The sequence below is a fragment of the Delphinus delphis genome, chromosome 19, assembly GCF_949987515.2.
Source record: "Delphinus delphis chromosome 19, mDelDel1.2, whole genome shotgun sequence".
NCBI classification, from domain to species: domain Eukaryota; kingdom Metazoa; phylum Chordata; class Mammalia; order Artiodactyla; family Delphinidae; genus Delphinus; species Delphinus delphis.
Genome location: NC_082701.1, coordinates 17,414,921 through 17,433,511, shown reverse-complemented (window position 1 = coordinate 17,433,511; position 18,591 = coordinate 17,414,921). Strand labels below are relative to the sequence as shown.

The following is an 18,591-nucleotide window of genomic DNA, read 5'->3' as shown; positions in this document are numbered from 1 at the left end:
CTCTGATGGTGAATCTCACTGTTCTTAAAGTTGTCTTTAAGTCCACATGGATCCCTAACTAGGATTGTGGTTTTATTTAAAATTTATTTTTATTTTTTATTTTTATTTTTGGTCGCACCACACAGCACATGGGATCTTAGTTCTCCGACCAGGGTTCGAACCTGGGCCCTAGGTAGTGAAAGTGCCTAGTCCTAACAACTGGACCGCCAGGGAACTCCCTAGGATTGTGCTTTTAGACAGCCTTCCTCTTAGGATATTTCAGGCAATGAGTCTCTTTCCAGTGTCAAATGGAGTCTAGAGAAAGACATTTCACTAACCTGTTTTGATGTTTACCCTGTACAAACCTTTTCTTCTGTGAGGTCCCTACGTGAGGCTGATGTGGGTAAAAAACTCAGCTCCAAATGGCATAGTTCCTTTGCAGCTTATGGGGCCAACACATAACATCTTGTGCTGACCTCTAGGAGGTCGGTCTGTATTTCACAAGGAATCATATGGGGAGAATGAAGAAATGGTCTAAAATTCACTGAAGAATATTCCTGAGTCATCACTGGGGGCAGGGCCTGCTACTAGACATCGGGGAGAGGAAGGAGATATGATTCTTGCCTTGTCAGCGTTCCTGACCTAATAGAGAACAGTGTCTGGGTCTGCGCACTGATGGACACTGTCTTTCACAATGTTCCATTTAGAGGTGACACCTGAAAGCGTGGAAGGTGTGCATTCTGTGGAACACTTACTTCTGTTACAGAACCAGGAATAGCCGTGCCAACAGGTCCTGTGGCTGCTGTTTATTGATGCGGAATAAAATCACAGTCATCTGCCCACATCCCCAGCCAAGACTCAGCCACATCCTGGGACAGATAGAATTCTTAGTCCCGATTCCTCATCCCTCCCTGCATCCAGACTCTTTGCCATGTCTCACTGTGGGCAGAGTGTACTGTCCAGTCCTCTGGCTTGGGTCTTGGCCATGTGACGTGCTCTGGCCCATGTAATGGGCAGAAATGAGAGCGTGCCAGTTCCGTGCCCAGCTGGAGGAAGCCTGATGCTGCTTGCCCCCGTGTGCTTCTCTTGGGTAGCTGCTGCCTCTTCAGCCCGGGCCCCTGAATGAACACACATGGAAAAGAGCTACCTTGGCTGATCTGCAGACCAGCAATGAGAAGCAGAGCAGACCCAGCCAGCAGAGCATTAAACCATAGCTGTACCAGCCAAACGGTAGACTGATGGGAATCGTTATTCCAACCCACTGAATTTCTGGATGGGTTTATTACATAGCATTATTGTGGCAGTAACTAACCAGTACATGTACCCGCTCTTTTATTAGGTTATAAGTTCAGCTGCTGCAATAGAGACCCTAAACAACAGTGGGTTAACTAAGAAAGACATTTATTGATCTCTCGTGTAGGAATCTGGTTAAGTAGTCCAGGGTTAGTTTGGTGGCTCGTTTGTCAGGGAGCCAGGCTCCACCATTCTCCGTGTGACCCTCTTCCACCCGAAGCCTTCATATTGTTCACAGATCGAAGTCTTACCGAAATATTCCACAGGGTGGCGCCAAACCCTCGTTCCAACATCACCGTCCAGCACCTAAGGTCTCACCTTGAACCATGATTCAGCTTCTCTTTCAGGCCTGGGGACTTGTCCTCTTCTTGAATGGGCGTGCTCCCCCCGACGTCCCCAAACTGGTGCTCCGCTACCATCCTCCAGGTGTCAACGCATCTCACTCTCACCAGGACCCCAGGGGCCAGAACTGGCCAGGGCCTGGTGCTCCCCAGGAGTGAGAGGCCCTCACCTCCATGGGGGACGGGGGGAGCCGTCCAGTGTCCAAGACAAGAGTCCAGTCTCCCTCCCAGTCATCCTCGCACCTGGCCTCTCCCACCCTCAAATCCCTGCTCACCTCCGACCCCGAAGAAGCCAGAGAACCTCGGCAGCCCCTACTTCCCTGCCCCCCTTCCTTCCACACCTCAGCAGTTCAGTGAGCGTAACAAGGCTTGCTAAAATGGGTCCCTCTGCTTCTGAGGTTGACTCAGGATGGGTGGGCACGTGGATTTGGAGGGTGACAGACTCTCTGCTGGACCAAACTCTAGCCAGGCTCCTCTGAGCCTTCCTCTAGATCCAACCTTGGCCTCTAAAGACGTCAACAAACACTAACAGAGTTTCTAACAGCTCGAGACCACATGTCTAGGATGACCCTAGCCCTCCTTAAAGTGGCTGCCTGAAAAAAGCTCAAGGCTGCCTAAAGGATTTGCTGTTTGTCCTAGCCAACACCTAAAGATAGGGCCCTTGTCTCCCAGCTTCTGGGACAGGGTAGGAGCCTAACTTTGAGAAGCGTCAGTTAGCCAGCACAGATGGGTTTCACGTGACCACCCCCCCTTTCCCCTTCTCACTTCTCTGACTAGACAGACCCTCCCCCCTCCTCATCCCCTCATCCTCCCTTTAAAAGCCCTGTACCAGTCGCAGTTGAGTTCAGTTCATGATGGTCTCTTTCCCTCTACCACTGCAATTGTACATTATTGATTGAACTCTGATTTTACCACTTTAAGTAGCACGTGGCTTTGTTTATTTTTGATAAGGGGGGGCGTGTGTGTGTCCAGGACTAGACTTTATTTTTATTTACTTATTTAGGATCAGCGTTTTATTTTTAAATTTTTATTTATTTATTTTCTTTACTTTTTGGCTGCGTCAGGTCTTAGTTGCAGCATGCGGGATCCTTCTGTTGCAGCGTGCAGGATCTTCGTTGTAGGGCTCGGGCTTCTCTCTAGTTGTGGCGAGTAGGTTCTCTCTCTCTAGTGTGGCACGGGTTCCAGAACGCGTGGGCTCTGTAGTTTGTGACGCGCGGGCTCTCTCATTGAGGCGTGCGAACTCAGTAGTTGTGACGCGCGGGCTTAGTTGCCCTGTGGCATGTGGGATCCTAGTTCCCCGAACAGGGATTGAACCCACATCCTCTGCATTGGAAGGCAGATTATTTATTTATTTATATTATTATTTATTTTTGTCTGCGCTGTGTCTTCATTGCTGCACGCAGGCTTTCTCTAGTTGCGGTGAGCTGGAGCTACTCTTTGTTGTGATGCGTGGGCTTCTCATTGCGGTGGCTTTTCTTGTTGTGGAGCACGGGCTCTACGCAAGTGAGCTTCAGTAGTTGCGGCACGTGGGCTCAATAGTTGTGGCTCGCGGGCTCTAGAGCACAGGCTCAGTAGTTGTGGCACACAGCCTTAGCTGCTCCGCGGCAGGTGGGATCTTCCCGGACCAGGGCTCGAACTCATGTCTCCTGCATTGGCAGGTGGATTCTTAACTACTGCGCCACCAGGGAAGTCTGGAAGGCAGATTCTTTACCACTGGACCATCAGGGAAGTCCCAGGATCAGCCTTTTAAAGAAGCATCCCAGAGATGTTTGAGTGCAGAGGTCCAGAGACCATATTTTGAGAAATGATATTTCCCTATGGACATCTTTCCTCTGGCAGCCCTTTTGAATGGCAGCTATGTTCTCTCCAGTGCTGCACTGCCTGCAGTCTACCCAGCTTTCATCCCAGTGAGAACATTCCAGAGACCAACTAAGGATCAACTCCAGGTGTTTCTCCAGTCACCTCTGGGGCTGACTGCATGTCACCAGCAACCAGTACCTCACCTGCTGCCCAACTACAGTGACAGCTTCCAGATTTGTGACTCAGCTAGCTCTCCACCATGTTATTCTATGTAGACACCACCCGCCTTTTACAAAGCCTTGGACACCCATAAGCCTATAAAAATAAAAGAAAAAAAGGAGTAGGGCTCCAGGACTTCTCCAAGTACAGGTGGTGCCTCCTCACCATACCTGTATATGGACGCATGTTGGTTAGTGTTGGCTTGCAGGGAGAGCCAGTCTTCGGGACTGTCCCCTGTGCACTGACGGGTATCCTCTTTCTCCCTTTCAGAACTGCTGAGCCCAAATCTTCTTTCAATCATCAACTATGCGAAAAAGATTGTGTCCGGAACAGGGGGGATGAAGAACTGGAGAGGAGGCCATGGTGGGACGAAGTTAGTGGGCAGAGCCTTAAGAAAGATGTAGTGACAGAGAAAGGGACAGTAGGCCAGGACCTGACCTTTTCTACAGCCTAGAAAAATGTGGGATGTGGAAGGGCTTGGAACTCCGACTTAGAAGACCTGGGATCTGGCTCTTCCTCTGACACCGTATTAAACAAAACTCTTTTGGTTGCAGGAACAGAGCAACTTGAGCTAGCTGGGGGAGATTTATTCTGAGAGGACAAGGTGTCTTGCTGAGCCCACACGAGGGGTGCAGCTGGGCCTCAGGAAGAGGGTGGAAGCAGGGCTGGAAACTTTCCTTTGCAGGTTTCTGCTTCTCTTTGTGCATTCGCTTCACTACTCCCTCTGCAGACCAGCTTTCTCTGCTCTACAGTCCACCAGACAGACTATGTCCGCCCTGAATCTATGGGCTAATGTCCTAAGCGACCATAGAGACTAGCTAGGCTCAGTCCCAGTCCAAGTGCCTGGCAGGGAGGATCTGATGGGTTCAGCTTGGACCCTGTGTCCCAGCTCCATTCATTCAGCTACAGGCATGGAAGAAATTAAGCAACATAAACATGGCTGCCACGGGCCCTCTCTACATAATTGGCAGCAACATTTTCTATAAAAAGTGTTGCTGGCCTTCCCTGGTGGCTCATTGGTTAAGAATCCGCCTGCTAATGCAGGGGACACGGGTTCGAACCCTGGTCCGGGAAGATCCCACATGCCGTGGAGCAACAAAGCCCATGTGCCACAACTACTGAGCGCACACGCCTGGAGCCCGTGCTCCGCAACAAGAGAAGCCACCGCAATAAGAAGCCCGCGCACCGCAACAAAGAGTAGTCCCCGCTCACCGCAACTAGAGAAAGCCCGTGTGCAGCAACGAAGACCCAACGCAACCAAAAATAAATAAAATTGATTCTTAACAAAAAAAAAGAACCAATCTTCTTTCTCTCCACAGGGTAAAATAGAGGTTGCACTGTGCAGGCCGGCCACTGTCCTACTGGATGACAGGATGCCACCTGGCATGAGACAGGGAGCAGGCCTGTGGTGGAGTCATTCCAGAACACCTCTCCTCACTTGGGAATTCTTCATTTCTTCTTCCTCTTGCCTCCACCTCATGTTATTTTCTTCCTTTCCCATTTACAAATAAAACTGACCAGAGCCCCAGGAGTAAATGGTTTTCTAGGACTTACTCCTTGTTCCTATCCAGGCCCAGGCCCCTGGTTCCTGACTGTCATTTGCAAACCAAGAAGACCACGATGAAGAATTTTTCTATATTTTTGGAATTATTAAAGCATTCCTTGTGCAAAGAATGTGTTAATTTAGTCATGATTAATCCCAAGTGTATTTGAGTACCTAATAGAGTATGAGGGTGCTAGGTACTAGAAAAAGGATGATAAATCTGTAAATATTGTTCATGAGGTGTTCATAATCTATCTGGAGAAGATTATGGATCTTCTCCATACACAGATAATGGATACAATGAATAAATGGATACATACAATGAACGCAATGGATAATGATATGGATAATAAATCTATAGTTATTGGTTTGAAACAGTATCAAGATCTAAGTAATTCCTCCAAAGTCAACAATTCTTGAAGTAAAAGAGCTCAGAAGTAGGTAATGGGTGGGGCTAAGGGTCTGATATATTGAGGTGGAGAAAGTCATGGTGGGGATGGAGAAATGTGCTGGGTGATTTGGGAGTACTTTAGGAAAATGGGCTGGAAACCAGCTTTTTAAGAATTTCGTACTAGACTGTTGATGGCTTTAATGTTATACCTTGATTTGCATATTTAAGACTCGTGCAAACACTCAAGTCGAAGGATTGCATCTTTGGTGGTCATTTCTCACACAGAGTCGGGAAATCTAAATTTTTAAAGTTCAGTGGATAGTTAGCGCTAACTACTTAGTACTCTAGTCTCCTCTGGAACTTTGAAGATGAAGCCAGCTGCTGTAAAGATGTCCGCACCATTCGATCCTGTAAACTCACACTTTGGACTCTACGCTAAAAATACACTTGAATAGAAACGCTAAACTTCAAAACTTCTGGGCGCGCGGGTTGCGGAAGGAGAACTAGAGGCAGAGGCAAGCCCGGAGTGGGAGGGGCGAGGGAGAAGTTCGAGCACCGCCCCCGTCCCACTCCCACCGAGCTGGCTCCGCCCCTCAGGCTCCCATTTTTAAAAAGCGCGGGCGCGCGTGCGCAGGCGCAGTCCGCTTGCGCCCCGAGCCGCGCACGCGCGGTAACGGCAGAATGGTGGAGTTGGTACGTTTTGCGGTTCCCGTTGCGGGTGACAAAACCTTGCTGGTGTGGGAGCTGAGCTCTGGACCCACGGCCGAGGCCTTGCAAGTGAGCCGAGCCGGGGCGGAGGGAGGGGTGGAGGAAGCCGCCCCGCGCCCCAGTAACTGGGCGCCCCGGGGTACTGCTTCAGCACCTCATCTGCCTGTGGTCTCCGCTGAGAGGAATCTTAGTTCTAGAGCCGACCTGAGCAGTCAGCTCGCCCCCAGAGATTTTTGAGAGATAGTTCCCAACAGACGGCATTGCCTCCTAATGCTTCTCGAAGCTTAGGATTTCAGAGGGAAACTTGTTCATAAAATGAGAAGTGTTTGGAGTTGCCGGCTCACCACAGTTGCCTGTGGCGAAGGGCTGGGGGAATATAAGGGAATGGGCGGTTTGTTTTCCTGGGCGTGAAATTTCCTGCACTTACTTAGTATGGGACCACCCTACAGCATTCTGTGTTCAGTCTTCTCCCAGTTTGGCCTTCTGTATTCGGTCCGAGTCTTCCCAAACGCAGCAGTGGCCGGTCCTGGGTTCTATGGCATCATCAAGTTTTATTCAGCAAGGGATGCCCACAGAGCCCAAAAGGCATGCGACCAGAAGCAGCTTTTCCAGACATCTCCAGTGAAGGTGGGTCCAAATGTGGAAATCCTCGCTCTACTGGGATGAAGTGCTGAATTTAAAAGTAATAGGCCATCGGAAATTCCCTGGCGGTCCAGTGTTAGGACTCTGCACTTTCACTGCTGAGGGCCCGGGTTCAACCCCTGGTCGGGGAGCTAAGATCCCAGCGGCGGGAGCGGGGTGGGGGGGGGAAAGGCCAGCGTTTGTACAGCACTGTGGTGTACAGAATGCTCTCAGATTCACTGCTCCACTGATCCCCCAGTTCCCCAGATCTTTCTTTGTTGTTTTTAGATGAAGAAACTCGAACTGAGGATGGTTAAGTGACTTACTTAAGGTTCATGACAGTAAAGGTGGAAACTAGAGGCCAAACCCAAACTTAACTGATGTTAAACCCCATGTCATTTTATGCTGCCCCTTAATTTAAGAAATCATCACAAGAGTCTTCCTTATATTTACTTTTATGTGAATTTCAAATGTGAGAGGTTGACAAACTTTTTCATGAATTAATTTATTTATTTTTGGCTGCGTTGGGTCTTGTTGCTGCGCGCTGGCTTTCTCTAGTTGGGGCGAGCGGGGATTCCTCTTCCTTGTGGTGTGTGGGCTTCTCATCGCGATGGCTTCTCTTGTTGCGGAGCACGGGTTCTAGGCACGCAGACTTTAGTAGTTGTGGCATACGGGCTTAGTTGCTCTGCGGCATGTGGGATCTTCCCGGACGAGGGATCGAACCCGTGTCCCCTGCCTTGGCAGGTGGACTCTTAACCACCGTGCCACCAGCGAAGTCCGGAGCTTGAGGAACTTTTGTCAGATGTAACATAAAGGAGGCTTCATCATCACTCTCAAAACTGCCTATTCAGAACTCCCTTCACATTCCAGAAAATGGTTAAAATATTCTCTCATGCATTGTAGAAACCTTATTCCATATTAACATGCCATCCAATCTTACTTGCCCAGAATTAACATTTCATTATGTGCCTCCATTCAGCCACCATTCCTTTTTCAAGGACCTTTTCAATTCCTCTGAATAAGTGAATGAGGCTTAGATTTCCAGACCTTTCCCTTTATAATTGTGTGTCTTCTCTGATTGGCTTCTCGCTCTGGCTACTTCCTACTGACCTTGCTGCCTATTCTCACCCATATTTCTTCACTCACTGAGTTCACCTTTATTGAATCTGAGAACTCTCCTCAGATGTGACTCCAGGTACACTACCTCCCACTTCTGTACCCTGTTTAACATCCTCTTCAATCCTGGCTGTACTCCCTGGGATTGAAATGATTTTGTGCCAGGCATTCTTTTGTTTGTAGACCCTGCGACCATTTCACATAACCACTCAGATATTACAGATGGTCCTGGAAAGATTATGAAACGGTTACTTGGTGTCACTTGTGAGTAATGAGTTCTTTTCTTATATTGGACATTAAGACCATTCCATAAGCTTAGGTTCTGAGGTTTTCACAGCATAAAGCTTGGCACTGATAGAATGTTCTACAAGTCACTATACAGTTGAGAGGAAAGGGCATTCGTATTAGATTTCCTTATTTAATGCAGGGCCTTAGTTTACTGCTCACACGCCCGAAATTGTTACCCACTTTAATTATGCGTTCTTTTAAAATTTTATTTATTTATTTATTTGGTTGTACCGGGTCTTAGTTGCAGCAGGCAGGCTCCTTAGTTGTGGCTCGCAGGCTCCTTAACTGTGGTGTGTGAACTCTTAGTTGCAGCATGCATGTGAGAGACATAGTTCACTGACCAGGGATCGAACCAAGGCCCCCTGCATTGGGAGCATGGAGTCTTAACCACTGCACCAGCAGGGAAGTTCCAATTATGTGTTCTTTTATTCATTGGCAGGTATACATACTTCTTATCTTTTTTCCCCTGTATTTTTTATAAATACAGAAAAGATAATAACATCTTAAAATGAAGGAAAGGCCTAATGTATCTGAGTTTTTCTCAGTAGCACGAAGGGATATGTTTGCCAGCAAGAACTGTGGCAAGGTTATCCCAGATGTCAACTGTCTCTACTACCCAGGGGCTCAGAGCCCTTTGAAGCTTCCTAATTGTCCAGGACAGCTCCATTATGACTCACCGTACAGGGCCTAGCCTCCCATGCAACACTCAACATTTAAAAATTAGTCTTCATTTCTCCTTCCCAGCAGGCAGCTTCAGTTAGAGAAAATAATTTCATTTTCTTATGTACTCATTCATTCACTCAGTCAACAGACCATCACTCCCCTATTATATGCCAAGACCTATGCTTGTTTCTGGTAACAAGGAAAGAATAATATACGGTTCCTTCAAGCACTTAAGGAGCTCGTAAACTAGTGACGGGGAAGATGCACAAACAAATCAAAGAATTAACAATGCTTTGACTTTCTTTGTATTATTTGAATTTTTATGACTGTATTTATATACTACACGCTGTTCAAAATGGAAATAGACATTTAAGAAAGAACTAGTGATGTAAAAACTCCACAGTAATATGTAAGTTATTGAGAGAGTTAAGACTGGAAATACTTGCACTCTCAAAGAAGCTTGTTAATGCAGATGAACCTCTAATTCTTTTGGTTGCTTTATTTACATTTAGAGAGGTATACGTATTCCCTCTTCTAACAGGGGTTAGTAACTTGGGGAGGGGGTGCTACAGATTAAGGTCCTAATTCAGTGGCAGGTCCATCTTATCTCCTCTTCAGCTCGTATTCTCAAGCAGGAGCTACAGGATGAGACGACTGAAACAGTTCACTTCCTTTGCTTACCCCCAGCCCCATAATAGGCTTCTGCTGGGCTTCCTTGGTTGCTTTCATCATCACTTTCACCACCAGAGGTCAGGGAACCTTCCGGTTAATCAGGGGCCCTGGAAATGATGCAGAAAAGTACTGACCTAAAATAATAAATAACATTTATTTAGGGCTCACTGTGAACTCATTACTTAAAATGTTCTACTGAATCTGCACAGCCCCTCTATGAAATTGGTATTGATAAATCTCAGGTATATCCAAAATAAGCCTCTATGTAGGGTTGTGATATTTTTAGGTCTTTTATGTCTTTAGGTTCGTCTCGGCACCAGTCATAAGGCGGTTCAACATAATACGCCTGCCCTAAACAGCTCCAGATGCCAAGAATTGGCAAATTACTACTTTGGTTTCCATGGGTGGTCAAAAAGGATCATCAAGGTAAACTCTGTAGACTTTCTTTGACTAACCAGACTCCTTTCAACACTGAACTCCTAGACTTTAGAGGGAAGAATAGAACAGGGCTATGGGGAGGAGATGTGAGAGGCTTCCACATGGAAGTATCTGAGCATTGGCCTGCCACCTAGAATTAGTGATAATCTCAATGACTTGGATGGTGGTGTCCATAATTTTCTCCAGTGTTTGTATGGTATATAATAAAAAATAGTTGACCATATCGAATCATTCATTTGCAAGTCTCACTTGATTTTGAAGCTATAGCATGCCTAAACTATTACCTGGGGTTGCTGGAGTTTAGTTTTTATTTCTAACAACAGGATATTTTGAAGTCTAGCCTTTAATTCAAAATCCTAACAGCTTCAGGATCTTTCTAACCTTGAAGAAAGGGAAAAGGAAGATATTGTGACACCACTTCAGAAGCAAAGCCTCAAGTTCTTCTGGCTTTAGAGGTGGTGTTGCCCTCCCACGAGTGCAGGAGTCCCGGAGTTGGCATGGCTGAGGAACCTTTGGATAAGTTGGAGGAATGTCTGTTTTCCAATATGTGTGTGTATGGGGAGGTGAGGGAGTGGGATTTCTCTTTTTTCCTTTCTTTCTGAAATTCAACTTTTCAGATACATCATCACCATAGCTAAGCAAGTAAAGCCCTGGGCTGAATTTTTCTGCCTGACAATATAAGTTTTTATCTTAGGCAATACCTGCCAGCACCTTAACTTTAGAATTTTAGAACTGACTTCCTGCCAAGAAGCTTAGGAGGAGGGAAAATTAGTTAGTTTTTGTGTTTTTTTTGGTTAATAATTTGTTATGTGCTAAAATAGTCCTTCAAATACAGATGTCTTCTGGCCTCCAGTTATCCCAACAAAACCATTGTCTAAAGATTGAAATAAACTCTTGTGTAAATGTTCAGTCCTTTGCTCCCATAGAAGGGCCTGAGCGGAAACGTAAATATAGATCCCTAGAAAGGGGATTCCGATTGGTGCTGAGTTTTTTCCTAGAGTCCATGGCACTTGGGCTTAGGGTTTTAAGTCAGAGGCAGGGCTGTTAGCAAACGGAGTGGAGGAGGCTCCACCATCCACCTGAGTGGGTGATGCTTGAGGAGAGGCCAGATCATCTGCACTACCACCAAATCTATCTCACTGTATGAATCCAGCCCTTCACGCACAGGAGAGCAGCGTCTGTAGCAGTGTAGCCTCAGCTTGTCCACTTGAAATCTGTGTGTCATATGCGATTAGTGCCACGTTCTTGGTTTGCATTTCCCATCGAGTATTTTAGGAACTTCCGGAATAGATCTGAGCAGTAAAAATGTGCCAAGCCAGGGTATACCTACAGCAGAGACATTCAACCGCACCCCACTGTAGTGCCTGCCCTTGATCACTAAGATAATGATCTAAGAATCACAGATGCATTTTTAGTTTTAAACACATTACCTAGAAATCAGTTATTCAGCATTTTAAATTCATCTGTTTTGGTTGGATTTAGGGTCATTATCATTCCTTATGAAAAGGAAGGTAACCCAGAAGCTTGCTATTCAGAAGGCTATGACAGATGCATTCCAGAAACTGCTGATTGTGGTTTTAGGTAAGACCTTTTTGACTGTCCTTGAAGTACTTCTGTTTCAGTGAGCAAATAAACTTAATTGAAAAGTTAATTGGTTGAAAATAATGGTTATCTAAACATTACCTATTCTTTCATTCACCAGATGCTTTCACAGCAGCAGTCTTAAATTTGTTCTTTGTGGCATTTATGAGAAAAACGACAGGAAATATTATTGTCCCCAGTGTTTAGATGTAGAATGACTTGCCTCAGTTCATACAAAAAGTGTTTGATCCAGTTCTTCCTCAATTGCTTGCTATTGTACAGAATAGTGTAGTGATTATAAGCCTTGGACACCTGTGTTTGAGTCCTAACTTTGTCTCTTAGATTTTGTTGTTGTTGTTGTTGTTGCAATTTTAGGTTTTTCTAGCCAGAGACATTTGAAGGTATTTAATATCTCTAAGGTGCAATTTCTTTATCTGCAAATAGGGTTAGTAATTCAGCTTACCACCTAATGGGGGATATTGTAAGAGTAAATGAGATGATGAATGTAAAAAGCTTAGAACTATGCCTGAAACATAGTAAGCAGACAAAATATATGGACTATTATGATTATCGTTGTTTTCTTGTTGAAAAGTTTATTAGATTATGTTTTTGGAATCAGTTTAATTTCAGTTTTCATTTCTGATATACTGGGTGAATATGATTCTTATATAATAATCGGCTACGTTTTTGTGAGCCTTGAAAGTGGTCATGGTATTGAATAGCGTTGATTGTGTTCCCTATCGAGTTATACAACGGTGAGAATGTCGCAGGCTATGCCCGAAGGAAACGTTATGATTAGTAGATTCCCGGAACAGAATTGCTCCCCTGCTTCACAGCGCTGCAGGCTTAGAGACTGAGAAATCCTAGCTAAGTTGTCAGAGAGCTTATTTGCTTGTAAGAGTTGACCTGGATTGGTCTTGGCCTTTCCGCCTGGGCAGTCCTTCCAGTGAAGTTTGACTTCCCTGGTCATCAGGCTGAATCTCCACCAGCTGTCAACTCTGGGTAACAACCTTTAAGAACCAAACTAAATGTCTGGGTTGTTTGTCCCTAATTTGCCAAGGTATTCCTTATATGTACTCAAAACTCCTTAGACCAAAAAGCCTGGTGGCTCTAGCTTGCCTTGAGGAAAGCTGTATTGTCCAAAGGGTACATGGGCCAGTTTCCGCCAGTAGAGTGTTCAAATGCTCTCTGTCTCTGTCTCCAAAGCTTTGTTCACTGTATCTGGTAGAATTTTGGTCCCAAGGAGTAGGCACTTGCCTTGCTTCTAACATGAAGTATCTATTATAGTCCAGTGGTATCTATCCCAGGTTTGAACTCACTTTGACCCCCACTAATGCCTTCCTATTTCGTTGTATTGTGATTGAACATTTTTGTTTCTACAGCTTTTAATTCCTATGTCATTATTCCTTAGTTCTTATTTGTAAGATCATAAAGGTTTTTGAACCAAAGTTAATACTTGTTATATATTTTTTCACAAGTAATTATGATAAAAACAGAAGTGTCAGATGAGGGAACTTCTAGGAAAATGCTCTTATTTTCTGCTTTTAGAAATCAAAAGAATGTCTAATTATTGGGTGCTACCATTGTATACAGGAAGTTTTAGAACAAGAAACCTTGTGAATTGATCCTTGTTAGCTTTATGTCAGAAAGTGATAAAGTAGCTGTGGCATATAGACCCTGCAAAGAGGCCACAGATGCTAGAACCGAAGAGGAGCTACAGGATTTCATTCAAGTATGTGGAGATAAAAACTCAAGGGGTACACAGCCAGTGTAGCCGTAATTCAAAACACCCAGCAGGATTTGGAAGACTTTGGCATGTCTACTCAGCTCTGTGATCCTCAGGAAAAGGTGAAACTCTGAAACTGCTTTTGAGGCAGGGAATTTCTAGGACTTTTCCAAGTCCCGAGCCTTGTCTCTGGCCCCTTATTTGAAGTTTGGAGAGCAGGATTGAGGGCCATCAGTGTACGTCTACAGTTGTGGACACAGGAGAAGACACAGGCCTTTTAGAACTCCCCTCAAATAGAATTGCAGGGATTTGGGAACAAAGTAACTATGGCCTTAAGTGTGATTATGCTACAGTGTTTTAAAACTATTCATGCCTTTCAAGTAAGGTATATTACCTTACTTGATAAGGTATATTACCTTATCAAGGTATATTACCTTACCTTACAGCATCTCATATATATCTTGTGTTAAATATTTTGCCAAAGAACCTTTTTGTAAACCAATTATATGGATGCCTCGAATTAGGGATTAAGTTGTCAACGTAATTTCTAAAAGAAAACATTAATGTACTGCGTATAGGATTTTTATTAAAAAGGAGCAAAAAATGTGTTTCATGTCATTGAGAGCTTATTTTCGGGCTAGATTTCTGATGATTTAACTCACCCCAATGTTGCAAAGTTTGTTTTGAAGGGAAGAAAGTAGAGAAAGAAAAGGTGGTTATGTTCTGAAAAATGTAAAAATTTTGAAAGTTTTTCCTGTACAAAATAATTATTTTAATTCAATTTAAATCAGTCAAGGAAACTTCAGACGTATCCATGTTTGGGCTTTAAGAAGTCTAGCTTCCTGTGAAATGTGAGAGGAAAGGATTCCGTATTGATACTAAAGATTTCGGAAACCTGATTATAACAACAGATCCATTCCTAAATGAGGCCAATCTTGGAATCAGTTCCATTTAGAAACCATTATGTGCTAGGCACTGGAAAGAAGACGAAGCTCCTTCTCTCTTGGAGTTTAGGTGTTAAAGGTGTACCAGACAATTAAAAAGGACTAAAATCAAATAGATTATGAAAAGGACCGTGAAGAAAGTAAATAGGGTGCTAGTTACAGTAGTTCAAGAAAATTACTTAACATGCTGACTTTAACATTCGAAGTGTCTTCTCCATGTGTGCACACAGGGTTGACCTCTGAAAAGTGACACTGTAGTTTTTTCTAGATTAATGGCTCTGTTGAGACAAGGTGGGGTGTGGGAAGTTTCCCCATGCTAATGTAAAGGACCATTCACTTGGTTTTAGACTCTCTTTCCCAGAATGAATTGCTCACCTGCCCCAAACCCCTCCTACAGAAGTTCTGGAGTCATCACTGATTCAGTGGTAACCCCTAATAACAGAGAGGTGAATGAATAATGAGACGTGAATACTGAGAGTTTGGAGGAAATGGCAACATTGTAGAATAATTGTAAGGAGTGTTCGCCTCCCGACACCGGAACTGGTGCTCATTTTGAAAATCAGCTACTTTTGTTCTCAGCCGTGTGGCCAAAGGGAGGAAGAATGTCTCTCAGACTTCAGCTCTGAGGAGGAAGAGTTCAGATTGCCAGAATTGGATTAGCACTTTTGAATTTCCCAGAATGCCACGTCCTGTGGTTTCCTCGGGAAGCTCTGCATCCTTTCCAATCCCCCTCGGCCCCTGGGCTGCTGGAGTTTGGGGCCATTCGGGTCTGCAGCCTAAATCCCGCCTCATTGTTTGGGCCCAGGGAGGGCAGGGAGGGGTTGGGAAGAGGGCCCGGCAGGAGGTAACTGTCGCCTTTGCAAGGGGAAGGATGGCTTGCGCCCTGGGGACTCTGGGAAAAGGCCCACTCTGGTGGCGGGGATTGGATCTCCTCACGAGCCTAGAAAAGGTGGCGTAACTGCAGGTGTCGTAAATAACGGGTGGGCCGTTAGGCGGGGGAGGGACGCGCGGTTGTTAACGGTGAGCCCTCGCGTCGCGGCGCTGGCATAACGGTTCGGTTCGGCTCTGAAGGAGGTTGTGGCTCCGGCTCCTCCCTGGCCTGGGCCGCTGCGTCTTGAGCCGCCGCATGTCATGTCGTGGCTGCGCCTCTGTGTCACGGCTGCGCCCCACGGCTCCTCCTCACATGGCAACGACTGTGGCTTCTAATCTAGGCAGTTCAGCCTCCGGAGTGGGCCCTGGGCCCCGTCCAGGTGACCCCCAACCCCCCGCGGCTGACAGAGGCTTGGGCAGAATGATGATGGTATAACATGTGGAAATACAGCAGTTGGGAAGCAGAGTCAGTTTGAGGGAGATGAGTTCAGCCTTAGGCATCTTTTATTGGTGAGCATAAAGCAACCAGAAGGCTCTGTTTGAGTGGAAATGTCCCTCAGGCAGATGGGCAGACAGGTATCCGTTTTGACTTATTTCTGACTCCCGTGAAAAATGTGCATATAAACTGAATAGTTCCATTGTTGCTGAGGGAAGAGGACAAAGCTAAAGCGAAAGATTCAGTCATCCACTGAGTTAGTGGTTCAAACCGAACCTCAGGCATTTAACAGCTTCTTTTAAACATGTCTAATTCATGGATACATTCTCACTGTTTAAAAAAAGAAATGTGACAGAAGTATATAGGATAAAATGTGAAAATTGCACCCCACCTTCCCTACCACCAATAAGGTAACTCCTGTTACTGTTTTGATGTGTGTCCTTCCTTCCGATCTCTTTCCTTTGCATTTTGTTCCCCTAATGAGGTAATAACTTTACTCCTTGTTCAGTGACTTGTGCTTTTCCCTAGGCAATATGTTTAAGAGATATTTTCGTAATAGTCCCTCTAATTTCTAATTGCCTTGCCTGTATCCTTCTAACACCTGGAGAGGTTCTGAGGGCACTGAGCCAAAGCTTTGGTGTTGCCTGCCATAGGATTTCTTAATATTTATTTGCTGATATTGATAAATGTTTGCCATTTTTCTCATTGATTTGTAGGAGTCATTTTAGACACATAAGTGATTTTGGAAAAAAGTAATTGGCATTATGTATCCAAGAATTTGGACAGATAGGAAGTTCAGGTTCTGAGGGGATGCCTCATTGTTTGTGCCAGTGGCCTCACAGTATGTTTTTATTAATTGTGCACACTGGGAAGCTGGGAAGCTGTGGGAATTAAAAAGCTGGTCTTTTCTGCATTTGAATATTCCCTACATGGTGGCCATGATTCTTTTCCTTATTCTCTACATTCTTTTTCTACCTATTCAAGCATATGAACTGTGTTTCTTCACAGAAATTTCCAAGGAAACTCTATTTCTTACCTTGATGAAAGTATATGGAAGGCATACTGCTGGGCTGAGAAGCTGTGAGTATACTCTCCCCAAATATGAATACAAAAAGCTAACTGCATTGTAAGATCCTTCTTGGTCCAGAATTTTGAGGTCAATACCTGTGAGCAAAGGTACTTCCCCTTCCATATCCCAAAGCAACCTAATGATTGAAATTCTATGTTTATTTAAAAAATTAAATTTGGCAGGACCTCTTGAAAATCAGTAAGAGACAACTTAAACTTATTTTCCATTATACAAGTAATACATGATTATATTCTCAATATATAACAATGAAATAACAGGGATAGTGAAAACCCTTCTTGTGCCCTAGTCCCACACCCACTACTTTGAGTTTAGTATTAATCCTTCCAGACTCTTTTCCATACGTTTGAGTACATACATATTTACAGATAGCAAAATAGGTTTGTGTGTTTTTCTTATCTTTTGTTACATAAGTAACATCCTGCAACTTGATTCCTTCATTTCCTGATATGTCTTAGATTTCTTTCCTTCCCAGTACATAGAGGGTTACCCCATTCCTTTAAACTCCTGCATAGTGTCCGTAGTATGAATGTATCACAGTCTACTAATGCCCCTATTGAAGTATGTTTAGATTATGACCAGTTTTCTTGTTACTTGCATTGCTGCAATGAATATCCTTGTACGTGCATTTTTGTGAGCCTGGTCATTTATTTCTATAGAATAGTTATCTAGAAATGGGATTGTTGGGGTGAAGACTATTTAGATATAAAATTTTAATTGCCCTCAAAAAAGTTGTGCCAGCTTATCCTCCAGTCATCATGCTGTGATGACATTCATTTCCCCACACCCTTCCACCACTGATATTCTCCCTTTTTTTTTTTTTTTGCTAATCTGATGGGTGAATAAAAGGGGTCCCATCTGAATTTGAATTTTTCTTATTACTTGTAAACTTAAATATCTTTATATGTTTACTGAACATTTATATTTTATCTCTGAATTGTTTGTCCTTTGCCCATTTTTCTGTTACTATATTTTTTATTGATTTGTAGAAAAAGTCAGTTTAGATATATAAATGATTTTGGAAAAAAACATTCACAGTAAGTTTTCATGGCAGTCTGTGGTCATATCCTTAGTTCAGCTTGAATAGACAAGTCATAAATGACTTCTGGATTAATAATAAAAGACATAACAGTCAATCTAAAAATAGGTATTATGACCACCTTAAAGAGATGCCCCCTTAGTCTGATATCTTATTGGTATGGAAAAAAATGCTAGAACCAGGTAATTTTTTTAATTTACATATTTCCTAAATACTATATGTAGTTTATATTTTCTGTGATAGTATCTAACTTGGAGATTTTATTTCCCAATCTTGTAAGAAAAATGAAAGTCATTTGGCACAAGAAATAGATAATTTCCTCTGGGAGTGGAGGGGGGTGGTAGACTGAGGGACAGAGGTAAGAGAAAAAGTTTGAATTGTGTGCTACATATTTTTGGAATTTTGAGATGTGAATATATATTACATATTTTTTAAAAATAAATTGAAATTAAAAATTAATTTTTGAAAAGCATGTGTTTGGGAGGCGGTATACTATAACATGAGTCTGGTAAGGTTTGAAGATTTCTAAGTCAGCTTGAGGTTTATACCTTATAAGCAGAGGTTCCTAACTTGAGGTCAGTGGTTCCCCAAAGCAGAATTTCTTAACCTCCCTCCTGCTTCCCCGTGTATAACTCTTTGGCAAGCTGCAGAAGCTTATGTCCTTGGGATAATGTTTTAAAATGTATAGTAAGTCAAAATATATAGAAAAACAAAGGAAACCAACTATATTGAAATAGTTTTCAGAATATTTTTAAAATTAGTGAAATAGTAATAAATATGCTTCTCTTAACACATTAAATAAGAAGATATAGTGGTAGGTCTAATAAATGTTATAA

At 43.8% G+C, this 18,591-nt stretch overlaps 1 pseudogene; it reads left to right on the top strand.

Annotated features, from left to right (window-relative positions):
* Positions 1 to 6,247: 6,247 nt before the first annotated feature.
* Positions 6,248 to 14,983, top strand: LOC132414564 (RAD52 motif-containing protein 1-like; annotated as a pseudogene).
* Positions 14,984 to 18,591: the final 3,608 nt, after the last annotated feature.